General features: G+C 39.8%; 1 pseudogene; it reads right to left on the bottom strand.

Annotated features, from left to right (window-relative positions):
- Nucleotides 1-743: 743 nt before the first annotated feature.
- Nucleotides 744-1,640, bottom strand: LOC102859676 (annotated as a pseudogene).
- Nucleotides 1,641-11,213: the final 9,573 nt, after the last annotated feature.

The raw sequence follows: 11,213 nt of genomic DNA, 5'->3' as shown, positions 1-11,213 counted from the left end.
TACTCTCTGGTTCTGATATTCCTTTCTTCATTCACCCCAATGCTGAGACATCACTCACTCATTACCAGTTAGTCAGACCCAGCTCATAGCTGATCCTCCAGTGGGTTTTCAGAGAGTGTAAATTACATGGGAGGAGACTGCTTATCTTTCAAATGATTCAAACAAATGCCTTTGGGCACCAGGTCACCAGAACTCTCTGTTGAGGCATGTTGTTGTTAGTTGCCATCAAGTACAACTCATAATGACCTTATGAACAGCCACCCTGAACCCTGCCATATCCTGTACCATCCTCACCAACTCTGACACGCAGAGCCCACCGCTGAAGACATTGTGTCAGTCTAGTTTGTTGGGGGTCTTCCTCTCCTTCGCTGAGTCTAAATCTTTCCAAGCATGATGTCCTTTTTTTTTTCTTTTTCAATGGAATGTGTGATTTATTTATGGGGAAAAAAATAATTAAAACAGGTTTATCCAACAAGGAAAGAAATAAGAACTCATTCATATCCTGGTTACATGTTAATCACCACAGTCTATACATTGTGGTTATGTTTAACATGTGCTCAGTGATAATATGAACATCAATGAGTTGCAATTTAAAAATCACAAATCATTTGCCAATGTTACAGTTTTAAGAATCTTGGCACAAATACCTCAAAATATGTATGTTTTAAAAACCGCAGCTTTTGCTAGTGTGTATAAATCAAAGTTATGTACCAACAGTACAGTAAAATACATTGTCAAGACTGCTAGTTGTCACTTAATTTCTTCATAATATGGTTCTCTGCTGTTGCATTATTGAAGATATTACCTATAAATGCCTGAGTACCCCAGATGCTATGACAAATCTCTTTATAGCAGCCAAGATCATCAACAGAGAATCCTAAATGACGATAGCGCTCATCAGTTTCAAAAAGTGTGTTGTTGGTATATAGTCCAAAAAATGCCATACCAGATGATGAGTCAATAAAGTCTACCCAATAGCCTTCAACTTAAAAAGCATAGTAAATTTCCTTAGCACCATTAATGAATGAACTTTTCTAAAAACATTTCTCTCTCATTTTTTACTACCTCATTCCAAATAGTCCTATGATTCTTGGTTTTCTGTGTTAGAGTCAAAGCCATTAATTTGTTTGTTGTTATTTCTGGAAACTGGTTCAAAGTCTCTTCTCAGCAATTCTAGACATGTTTGGATGGCACACTCTACTTTGCACTTTCAAAGTAAGTTTCTGCACTGTTAGCTTCTTGTTCCAGAGGCGTATCATTACCGTGAAATTCATTAATATACTGTTCCATTACAAATTCATGTCTTTCACTTGATAAAGGTTCAGCCAGGACATCAGGCAATGTTTTACAAGCCTGGCTTTTCCGCAGTGAAGCTGTATGTCCCTTTGAGGTGGCAATCAAAGCCCGTATTTCCAGGAAGTTGGAACTTCTGATCCTGTGGTCTAAAATGGTCCCATGGTTTCATCAGGTCAAACTGTTCAAGAGCAGGTATCAGGGTGGTGCAGTAACTCCAGAGACTCATCAGAAACTGAAGATCCTGCAGTTGAAAAAGCTCTGGGACTCACAACCCTTTTAACTAAAGAGCAAAGTCCTGGGAGGCAAGAAACCAGCCTGGCTCTGTTACAGAGCAGATCGGCCATTTCAAGTGAGAGAGCGGATGTAAAATAGCTTTCCTTTTGAAAAGTTATCCAGTCACCACTGCTGCCTTTCACTGCTGCAGACCCAAACTCTTCCCTTTGCCAAAATGGCCATGATGTCTTTTTCTAAAGAATACCGTTATCTAGCTACATCTCCAGAGAATAAAGGATGAAGTTTTGCCATCTTTGCTTCTAAGGAGCATTCTGGCTGCACGTTTTCCAAGACATATCTGTTTGAAAGACATATCTGTTCTTTTGGAAGTCTATGGAATGTTCAGTACTCTTCTTCAATACCACAGCTCAAAGGCATGAATTCTTCTGTCGTCCTTACTCACTGTTCAGCATTCTGATATAAAGCAAGTGATTGAGAAGAAATTGGCTTGGATCATGTGCACCTTAGTCTTCAAACTGACATCATTGTTCTTCCACATTTTGGATAAGTCCCTGACAGTGGACTTGCCCAATGCAGTAAATCTCATTATTTCCTGACTGCTGGCACCAAGGGTGTTGATTGTTCTTCCAAGCAAGATGAAATCATTTGCAGATTCCATCTTTACCATAATGTTGACTGTTGGTCCTGTGATGAGTATATTTGATTTCTTGATATTGAAATATGATCCATGGATGACTGCAAGGCTGCAGCCATTGATCTTCTGCAGTAAGCATTTCATTTCTTCCTCACTTTCAGCAAACAAAATTGTGTATCTGTATAATGCAGGTTGTTGATGAGTCTTCCTCCAATTCTGATGCCACATTCTGCTTCATATTGTCCAGCTTCACAGATTATTTGTTCAACATACAGATTGAATATGTATGGAGAAGGGATATAACTCTGATGTACACCCTGTCTGATTTTAAACTATGTGGTGTTCCCTTGCTCATTTGGACAAAATCTTCTTGATCTAAGTATAGGTTTCTCATGAGTACAATTAAGTATTCTGAGTGTCCCATTTTTCTCAATGCTAGCCATAATGTGTTATGAGCTACACAGTCAAATGTCTTTGTATAGTCAATGAAACACAAATAGATATTCTTCTAGTATTCTCTGCTTTCAGCCAGGATCCATCTGACAACAGCAGTGATGTCTCCACTGCTGCAGCCTCTTGTCAACCCAGTGTTTACAAAATACTACTCAATTATGAATGAAATTATTTCCTGAAACATTGAAACATCTTTCAATGTGGATGAACCTGGATGACATTGTGTTGTGTGCCCCCCCCTTTATATTCTCACTTGTATGAAATGACAAGAGTAGAGAAATAGAGAAATGAATGTTCATTAGTGGCTAACAAGAGTAGTATGGGATAAGAAGGAGAAGTACTTCTTAGCTATCACTTATTTTTGTTTTCTGGAATGAGAAAAGTGGCTCCAAATATGGGTGTAGTTTGTACAACATAACCAATATAACTGATGTCAATAAGCTCTATGTAAGGGAAAGGGATTATTGAGTATATACAATGTGGAAGAGTCATGGTTTCCAGAGGACAGAAAATTACTGCATTCTACCATTCAGGTATTTTGACTTTGAACACATCTGTCTACAACGCATAGAGCTTGGGATACCTTAAATGCAAGGGGAAGAGGTGAAGAGCAACCCTAGTTTCTGAAGGACAGTAGTCATCCTGATTAAGACATGAGGCCCAGAGGCCCAAGGGTCAAATGGGGATGACCAGTATATACAAATGACCAGTATATACAGATCCTTCACAGAACATTACCATATCCTAGGACATTATATAGTTACAGAAGCCTAATATTTACTAAGAAAAAACATAATGTCAGGAAAGCAGCAAGCTGCATTAATCATCATGAAAAAAGCAGATCCAATGAATACCCAAGATACAGAGAACTAGATTTTTTTTTTAATGTGGAGTTACTTGATCAGCTACAGAAGAAGGTACAAATGATGGGGGGTGGGGGAAACACTGGGATCCTTTAAAAGAGTGAATACCAAAAACAAAGAAAAAGAAGAAGAGTGAATATCTCAGAGACAGGGATCCAGAAGAAATATTTGATGAGGAGCAACTTTTGTGTGTACCATCAAATCGGATCTGACTGGTAGAGGAAGAGATTGCTCCTCCTCCAGCAGAGCATCTGGTAGATTTGAACCACATACCTCTGGGATTGCAGTGCAGCTTTTTGACCCTAGGCCACCAGAGCTCCAATGAGGAGCAACTTGAACAACTACAGATGAAAATGCAATAGATAGAAGAAAGAATTTAAAGTATTGATAAAGTGGTGGTTGTTGTTGTTATATGCCATCGAGTTGCTTGTGACTCATAGTGACTCTATGTACAACAGCCATGAAACCTGCTTTATCTTGTGCCAACTTTACTGTCTTTAACACACCTACTTTCATTAACCCAGTCACTGTATCTATCCATCTCATTGATGGTCTTCCTCTCTTTCTCCATCCCCTCTGCCTTTCCAAGCATGATGTCCCTCTCCAGGGAATGGTCCTTCCTTACAACATGCCCAAAGTATGTTAGATGAAGCCTCAGAATCCTTGCCCACAAGGAACAGTCTGGCTTCACCCTCTCCAGGAAGAACCTGTTTGTTCTCTTGGCTATCCATGGTATGTATATTCAACACTCTTCTCCAATACCACAGCTCAAGGGCATCAATTCTCTTTCTGTCATCCCTCGTCATTGTCCAGCTTTCTGACGCATAGCAAACAATTGCGAAGACTGTGGTCTGGATCAGGCTCACCCTAGCCTCCAGACTGACATCATTGCTCTTCAGTACTCTGGAGAGGTCCCTGACAGCTGACTTTCCCAGTGCAATTCGTCTCTTGATTTCCTGGCTGCTGGTACCAAGAGTGTTGACTGTGGAACCAAACAAACTAAAGCTGTTAATAATCTCAACCTCTTCATCATCTATCATAATGCTGCCAGTTGGCCCAGTGGTGAGAATCTTTATTTTCTTGATGTTGAGCTTCAATGGGTATTGAAGGCTGTCGTTCTTGATCTTCTGTAGCAAGCACTTCAGGTTCTCCTCAGTTTCAGCAAGCAGGGTTGTGTCATCTGCATAAGGCAGGTTGTTGATGAATCTTCCTCCCATCCTGATGCTACATTCCTCCTCATACAGCCCACCCTCCCAGATGATCTGTTCTGAATATAGATTGAATAAGTATGGAGGCAGAATGCATCACTGGCATACATCCTTCCTGATTTTGAACCATACACTGTCTCCTTGCTCTGTGCTGCTGACTGCCTCCTGGTCAAAGTATAGGTTTTGCATAAGCACAATCAAATCATCTGGGATTCAAAGTCAGCCACAGTTTTTTGGGATCCACACAGTGAAATGCCTTTGCATAGTCAATGAAATGCAGATAGACATCTCTGTGCTACTCTGCTTTCGGCTAACATCCATCTAACATTAGCTATAATATTCCTAGTACCACAGCCTCTTCTAAACCTAGCCTGCACATCTGTCAGTACTCTGTTGATATACTGCTCCAGTCATTTTTGGGCGATTTTCAGCAGAATCTTTCTTGCATGTGATATTAATGATGTTGTTTGATACATTCTGCACTCTGTTGGTTTACCTTTCTTCAGAATTGGAAAAAATATAGATCTCTTTCAGTCAGTTGGCCATGTGGTTCTCATTCAGATTTCTTGGCACAACTTAGCGCATCCAGAGCACCATCTGTTTGTTGAAATATAGCAATTGGTATGCCATCAAGGCTTCTTGGGTCAGGGTTAGGGTTAGGGTTAGGGTTAGGGTTAGAGCTGTTACTGCTCTCAAATCATACACAATATGAGATTTATTCATTCATCCTTTTCTCCTACATAGACCTTGCTGACATCATTTATAGTGTTTATGCTGTACAAATTGCACCCGTATTTGGAACCACTTTTCTCATTTCTAGAAAACAAAAATGAATGATAGCTAAGGAGTACTTCTCCTTACCTCATACTACTCCTGGTAGCCACTAATGAACATTCACTTTTCTATATACCTATTTCTGTTATTTCATACAAATGAGAACATAAAAGGGGTGTGTGTGTGCGTGTGTGTGTGTGTGTGAGAGAGAGAGAGAGACAGAGAGAGAGAGAGAGACAGAGAGAGAGAGACAGCATAGTGCCCTCCAGGTTCATCTACATTGAAAGATGTTTCAGAAATTTATTTTCTTCTTCATTGAGTAGTATTCTATTGTATGTATGTACCATATTTTACTTACCCATTCATCTGTTCATGAGCATTTAGGTTGTTTTCATTGTTTTGCTATTGTGAATAGTCCTGACATGAACATAAGTGTGCATATGTTTGTTCATGTCACTTCTGTTAGCTCCATAGTCTGTCTACTTCAGAGTCAAATTTAAAAGGATTACATAGTGGAATTGGAGCCATGACAAGCTACAAACCTAAGTATGTAGGATCTCTAAAAAGGATCGACTAGCTCCAGATTGTTGTGGGTGGAAGGGAAAGGTATGGCATCAAGAGGAAAGCAGGTATTTTATTAATTTGTTGAAATTCAGATATATAAGTCCTCCCCCCAAACAAATTATGGCCTGGAGAATGCCAGTCACGTCACAGAAAATGCTTTCTCTGTGAGGGAATGCTGTTGATCTAGACAGATCTCAGAGGTTTAAAGTGGGCTAGAGACAGGAAAACTGTTCTAGTCCATACCTGCCGTCACAGAGTTCACACATGCAGAGCTCGCAGCATTTTCCTGATCGCTGATTATTGATGGAGCTGACTCCATCATGAATGCCCAAAGGCAAAACTCCAACTCACTGCTGTGGAGTTCATTCTAACTTATAGTGACCCTTTATTGAATTTCTAAGTCCAACTCTTAATGGAAGGTGATTGTCCCATCTTTCTCAGGTGAAACCCCTGGTGGATTTGAACTGCTGGAGTCTTACAGCCTTTGGGGGCATAAATAGTTTGCACTTAGCTGGTACCATAAAGAACAGTTGGTGGTTAAAAACCATCCACTGGCATGTGGAAGAAAATATTTGGTGATTAGCTGCTATAAAGAGTCCAGCCAAGAGATCTCAGTGGAATTGTTTGTTCTATTCCATAAATCCGTGGTGTCATCAGAGTGGGAATTGACTTTAGAGCCCAGCAATCACACAACACTATTGAGTTCTTGTTTAATCTCTCATTAAAAGATACCTTTACAAACTGGGTGAAAAGGTGATCAGTTGTTGGATAAATTGTTCATAATCATAAATCACTTTCTTAAGCCTTACCACCTCCTCCCTCCCTTCACATGTAATTATACTACATTGGATTTGGTTTTTCCCTGTGTATTCACAACTTCATCATCTCCCTGAGCTCAATATTCTCTAATTCTCCTATTCCCTATTAGGAAGGTAGAGAATCTAAGTGTTGTTGTATCATGGTTTACCATTGCACAATGTTTATTTAAAGTCCAAGATTTTAGTTGAAGAACATGGACTGTACGTTTCTAGTTATGACTTTTAAAAATCCGTGTGTGTTTAGAGGGCAGAGGGTTGTGGAAACTGAAAGCTCTAGAGGAAAACTTAACTGACCTGGCGCATGAATGGTTCTGATGCAGTCTTTTGGCTCCCTCTGCTGGACTCTTATAGAATCACTCTTTCCCCCACGTATGACCCTTGTCTCTTGGTTGGAAAATGGAAAGATCTTTTGGTCTTAGACAAATGGCCGAGGAGGGGTTGGGGAAGAGTTAATCATAGGGTTGCACAATTTGATGGGTGGAGGGAGGAGTGGGTAAAGGAAAAGGAAAAGATCCAGTATGATAAACAATGTATACAAATTTTGTAAGTAAACCAGTATAAAATAAAAATTTAATAAAAAAAGTTGTATACATAAAACAAGATATTTTACAACGTTATCATTCCAATAAGAACAAAAAAGTTATACACACACAAAAAAAGAAAGATATAGTGGAAACAGTTGGACCAGTATCCTTATCTATGTACCAAGGGTGAGAGAATAGGCTGAGAACTTTAGGCCAATGTAGTTGCAATAGAGCTTAGTTTAAGAAATAAAATTGATTTGACTCTACTTCATGCAAAAGGAATATGACATTTTAACGAAACTCTTGAGTTACTTTTGCTGCTTATCAATTCTTCCCCTCATAGTACTATGTTCTTACTTCATTTCCGTGGGTTGATTTCATCGAGTTTGTTGAGGTTGTAGATCTTTTTTTTTTTCTAATTGAAATTTTAATTAAAGTTTATAGAAAATATGAATTTCCATTCATTCATTGTTGCACATTTTCTTCCTTGCCACCCCACCCAAGTTTGTTTTAATCTTTGAAAGAAAAAAATTCTTTCATTGTAAATCTTTACAGGAACAGACTGCTAATCTTTCCCGTGAGAAGCCACTAGCTGATCTGAATCACCTGTGGCCTTTTGCCCTATGATGCCAGGAAAGATTCTTACTCTTAAAGTGTCATGAAGGAAAATTCATTGCTATCAAAGTGAACCAACTCATAGCTCATCATTTAGTTTCTGAGACTGTAAATCACTCAAGAGGAGAGTGCCCATCCTTCTTGGACTGAGCAGCTGATGATCATAAATGTGTGGTCTTTGGGTTGGTGTTGCTATTTTTTTGTATCAGCGAATCAGAACCAGCTCATAGCTGACCCAACAACAGGTTTTCAGAGGCAGCAAATCGCACAGGAGGAGGCTGCCCCTTGTTCTCTTATAGAGCAGCTTGTGGGTTCAAGCAACTTAACTTAGGGTTGGCAATACAATTCCTTACCACTAAAAATCCAAAGTGGATGCTAGAAGAAACTATGAAAATTGCATTAGAGCACTGAGAAACTTAAACAAAGATGCTGAAGTAAAAGAGCTGAACAGACATTTCAAAGAGGTGCTTGAGAGGAAAAAACAAAATATAACAAAATGTGCAAAGAGTTGTAGTCAGAATAAAAAGAAAGTAACTCACTTAGCATTTCTGAAGCTATGTGAACTAAAAAATAGAAAATAAAATAAAATAAAATGAACCAAGCCTAGAGTTGTGATACAGAAAGATGCTGCGGGAGAAATCTTGAATTGCTATAAGTTCAAGCTGGGTTTAGAAGAGGCCATGGCACCATGGATATTGCTGATGTCAAGTGGATCCTGGCTGAAAGCAGAGAGTATCAGAAGAATGTTTATCTGTGTTTTATTGACAGTGCAAAGACATTTGACAGTGTGGATCACAGCAAACTATGCCTAGCATTAAGAAGAATTGGAATCCCAGAACATTTAATTGTGCTCATAAGAAATATATACCTAGACCAAGAAGCTGTTATCTAAACAAAGCAAGGGAACACTGTATGGTTTAAAATCAGGAAGAGTATGCATCAGGATTGTATCCTTTCTATGAACCCATTGAGTCTGTATGCTGAGCAAATCATTTGTGAAGTTGGATTCTGTGAAGAAGAATGTGGCATCAGGATTGGAGGAAGACTCATCAATAACATGCAGTGTGTAGATGATACAACCTCGCTCGCTTCCTGAGGAGGAACTGAAGCATTTGCTGCTGAAGATCAAAGACTATAGCCTTCCATATGGATTGTAGTTTGTTGTCTTTGTAAAGAAGACAAAGGTTCTTACCACTGGGCCACTGTGTAATATCATGATGAATTGAGAAAGGACTGAAGCAGTTCATGAATTCATCTTGCTTCGGTCTACAATCAACACCCTTGGCACATGCAGTCAGAAGATAAGAAAGACGTAATGTTTTGAGCAAGTCTACTGTCAGGGACCTCTCCAAAATATTGAAGAGTAATGATGCAAGTTTGAAGACTAAGGCGTGCCTGATTCAGGCCATGGTCTTTTACTTGCTATTCAGCTCAGAGCTGGATGATGAATAAGGATAGCAGAAAAAGAACTGAAGCCTTTAAGTGGTAGTGTTGTAGAAGAGTCCTGAATATCCCATGGACTGCCAAAAGAATGAATAGGTATGTCTTGGAAAAGGTGCAGCCAGAGTGCTTTTTGGAGGCAAAGATGACAAAGCTTTTTCTCTTATATTTGGACATGTTACTAGGAGAGGCTGTTCCTTGGTCTAGGTATAGGAAAAGGATATCATGCTGGAAGGATGGAGAGTCAGTGAATGAGAGGAAGACCCTTATTTGGATGCATTAACACAGTGACTGCAGCAATGGGCTCAGATGTATCAGGGATGGTGAGGACGGCACAGGGTAGGACAGGATGCAGGGCTTTTGTTCATAAGGTCACTTTGAGTTGTACTTGACTGGACTGTGTCTAACAACAAGTCAGTAGTAACCAAAGCTCAGACCTAGAGGTGAGCAGTAACCAAAACCTAAACCTAAACGCCAGCCACTCGGGCCCCTCCCTCACTTGCTCATGACTTTCTGACTCATAGCTGACCTGTAGGGCATTGCCAAGGCTGTAAATTGCTCCATCAGAGAGGCACACACCTTTGGGTTAGCAGCACAGTTTTGTGCAGACTGTGTCATCAGAGCTCCCTCTATTAGAGTTAAGCCCATTCATGTTGATAAATCTGGGGTTTTTTTCTATTAAGTTTAAATAATAATCTTTACCCAAAGGGTGAATATTGTGGGATAGCTTAAGATAGTAATGGAGACAAACAGGTATGCCAGTGACAAAACCTGTATTCATGAATAGACTCCCATGACTTCATAATGGCTAGACATGATTTCATAGGGAAATTAATTGCTTATCTTCATAATGGAGGAAGACCAGGGCACTCATCTTGAATTTTTAGTTTGAAATACAAACATTTTAGACATTGTAAAAACTAAAAATTAGAAACTAAAACTAAAAATAATTGCATTTCTTTCCACCTTCATTTTATAACCACGTGCAATTGCTCAATTACAGTTGGTCAGTGGGTTACCTAAGGTGAAGTTTACCTGTCCTTGAAGGAGACAAGCACATCTCAGCTCTGCCCTGACGTAGGAGTCTCCAGAAGCCTGCCCCCTGGAGGACAGAAACAGGTACAGAAAGAAATCGCTCTCAGGAGGCTTCCTTCTATATGTGGGATAAGCGGAAGTTCCTCTGGGTCCCCAGGACTCTTTGGCCCCATGGCCAGAGGAAATTGCCTGCCTACAACTTTATGATGATAATTTATTTGATGGTACTATCCCTTGCTTGGAGTTCAGTACTCCCTGTGCTGGCAGGGTCAGCAGATGCTGGGAAAGGGATATTATTTTCTGCTTGCATTTAGCTGTTTGCAGCCCATCTGACTTCACTTTAAACCCAAAATGTACAGCTGGTCACTCAGGGCCTCTGAGAACTAATTTTTCCGTAAACTCTCATCTAACATGGTTGTAGAGAGAATGATGCTTCACATCATCTCCAGGTTAGGTGGTTCCATAAACCCAATTTTCTAATAGCTGCTCCCCCCTTGCTTAACTTACTTTTGGGGTTTTGTTTTGTTTTTTAATTAAGCATTTGCCCACATGAGCAAATACTCTGTGTAAAGTCTATAGGAACTGAAAAGTGAGTAAACCACAGTCTGTGTCCATGAGTTTTCTGTCTGGTTGGGATAAGGGAGACAGTGGTGCTTTGATGGCAGAAGCAGAGACTAATGCAAAGCCATTGAGCAAATCTGGAACAGGGCACGTAGCATCTTAAGTGCTGACATTCTTTAAATGAAAGAGACTTA

Source organism: Elephantulus edwardii, unplaced genomic scaffold, assembly GCF_000299155.1.
Source record: "Elephantulus edwardii isolate Elephantulus edwardi_28Jun2011 unplaced genomic scaffold, EleEdw1.0 scaffold00054, whole genome shotgun sequence".
Lineage (NCBI taxonomy): Eukaryota > Metazoa > Chordata > Mammalia > Macroscelidea > Macroscelididae > Elephantulus > Elephantulus edwardii.
The sequence above is the reverse complement of the archived record's forward strand: the minus strand, read 5'-3'. Positions and strand labels throughout refer to the sequence as shown.